The 2,756-nt window shown below is 34.7% G+C and overlaps 1 long non-coding RNA gene across 1 annotated transcript; it reads right to left on the bottom strand.

Moving 5' to 3' along the window:
- Positions 1-928: 928 nt before the first annotated feature.
- On the bottom strand, positions 929-2,756 carry LOC107834240 (uncharacterized). The gene is made up of 3 exons (XR_001660027.1): positions 2,695-2,756; positions 2,536-2,592; positions 929-1,895 (listed from the first exon to the last, which is right to left on the bottom strand). It is a non-coding gene; the product is annotated as an uncharacterized LOC107834240 (long non-coding RNA).

Genomic DNA, 2,756 nt, shown 5'->3' on the forward strand with positions numbered 1-2,756 from the left:
CTCCTATTGCCAGAGTTTGGCACACACACACACACACACACACACGCACACACACACACACACGTTTGTTTTGCTATCTTGTGGGGACTTTCCATTGACTCCCATTCATTTCTACAGCCTAAACCTGACCTTTACCCTTTTCCTAACCCTAACCATCACATACCTAACCCTAACCCTATCCAAAACTCTATTCATACCTTAGTCCTAACTCTGACCCCTGACCCAAAAACAGGGTTTCCCCTTGTGGGGACCAGGCTCCGGTCCCCACGAGGAGCGTTTGGTCCCCACAACGTAGTATATGTCAGGAAAATTGTCCCCAAAAGTATTACAAACAAACGCGCGCACACACACACACACACACACTGGTGCAGGTGAACTGTAAGGACAATTTTTCTGTACCAGTCACAGTGGTGAATTATGGGAGCACCCCTTTCCACTTGTTCTACAGACCGGCTGAATGTGTCAAAAAATCTTTTATGAGCCACTCAACTAAGATCTCAGTTAAAATTGTGTATACACACTACAGAACTCTAGATATAATGACCTGACTTTATGCAACATTAACAGGACATTGATAATTAGATAGATAAGCCACGCCCCTGACATAACAGTACATTATAAGCACCAATGAGAATTGCAAGGACATTTAAAATAAGACTTCATAGAATGTCCCTAAAATATATTAAAGTACCCAAATGAACATCAAATGGATTAATTCACACCCTGCAATTATGGTAGTGTTCATTTGTCATGAGCACAGGCACAGACTAAATCTGTCCAAATATGAAAAAAATAATAATCAAATAGAAATATGGTCAGCAATATAGTGCTTGTTCATTACCAATGTGGTAATGTTTACCTATACAAATTAATTTGTATAGGTCTATTTTAATTTGTATAGGTCTATAGAACAAATAAACAAACGACATTGTCTTTTGCAATTTTTATTTTTTGGAGCAAACCAAAACACAGGCTCTTATCAAGCTTAGTTTTTCAAAACAGTTTGACTAAAACCTTAGTTCTTCTAGATAACACATAATACACATGACTCAACAAAACAAAACATCCTACTTAAAGATATTCAAAAGCAAACAGATCTTTCTTTGAAGCAGGTCTTAAGAACACTATTCTACTCAAATTTTAAGCCTGAAGTCTTTTCAAATTAAGTGATCACCAAAGAGCTCTACAAAAGCATTGTGCCTAATTTCAACTAAAGGTGAAGCTCAACTTAAAAAAAAAAAGAAATAAAAAGACAAACAAATTGTGATACCTTTAAGCAAACATATTACTAGAACATTTTTGCCTTGTCAACAAACTGAAAATCAAATCTTCTGAATTACTTTGAAAATGATTAAGAGTTCAAGTTTTGTTGAGTCTACTCACACATCAATCTTGGACCAACTTAGAAATCAGAGCACATTATAGAAAACTACTCCAAAAATAAGCAAGCAAACAAAACCAAAAAAGGTGAAGCTTAAAAACAAAACATCTTTTCCTGTAAATGTTACTTTTAACAGCACATGATCTCTAATACAATGACCCGTTTATACTACCTAAGAGGTGAACTTCGGGGTTTTTAATTTTTTAAACAAAAGAATGCTTGAAAGTTCTTAAGGTTTTGTTTAGAGCATCTTGGCTCAAAATTTATCTGACATTTTTAGCTTTTTTTTTTTTCTTTTTAGTCACGCCACGATTTCTAACAAAGTCTCTTATGTTCTGAAGTGAGCGATTTATTAATGCAGGATGTTCTGCCTGTTGACATTGTTGAATTTCAACAAAACTTGCCAGCTTCCCAGTGTCAATGTGTTTCTGAAAATGTTTCAACACCGCTGCAATTTCTGTTGGAGACCAGGGCCGTTTTTGATTTCTCCGAGGATGGTCTTTTTCAGGATAATCTAAAACAAGAGAGACAATTTTACTTTTTAAAATATAAATCATATGTAGGAGTTTGCTATAAAAGTATGCTTGTAATAAATGTTTTACATTCCAGTTCTGTTTATTGTGTTCATTGAAGACAACCCTTTGACGATTTGATTTCTCAATGTGCATTTAGTCACCACATGAATCAAATATGTATCCACTAAAATTATTTTTATCCAATTTTTTTTAATTATTAAATTGATTACCAAGTTGTGATACTCTGCATTTATTACACTTAGAAATCATGAAGCTACAACCCTGGCATGTCAAATATAAACTATCCTTCAAAGCTTCATTTTATACTACACTGCAAGCTTTATTGCCTGTTACAGAACAAGGTCATGCTTATCATGATTCATATTCTGTCCTGTCGATTCTGTGTTTAAGCAGTGTATTACTTGTTCATAATCAGCAACTAACTTTGTAAGATTGTTTCAGCCTTATTTTTTTTTAAAAATGTACAGACCCAACCACTTCTCTGTATGTTTCTTACTGGGCTTTTTAAAGCTCAGGATAATACTCAACTCTTGTAATATGTTATGATTAGCCTTAAAAGAGTATCTCTAAACTGAACCACTAAGTAAAGAACCACCATGAATAGGAAGACAGTCATACCATCTTGGGGTTCTGAGGGTTTTACAGTTGGTGGTGCAATAATCTCCGTTCCCTTTCCTACAATACATTAGTAATACTCCAGGCCAACAAAATAAAAAATACAAAATTTCAAATCAGTTACTAAATATCCAGTGAAAGGTTAATTGAAATAAGTCATACCAGAAGAGGTCCCAGGTAATTCATCAGGAGATTGAGGTTTTCTGCATCCTGTCAAATTAGAG

Source organism: Poecilia formosa, unplaced genomic scaffold (assembly GCF_000485575.1).
Source record: "Poecilia formosa unplaced genomic scaffold, Poecilia_formosa-5.1.2 Scaffold559, whole genome shotgun sequence".
Lineage (NCBI taxonomy): Eukaryota > Metazoa > Chordata > Actinopteri > Cyprinodontiformes > Poeciliidae > Poecilia > Poecilia formosa.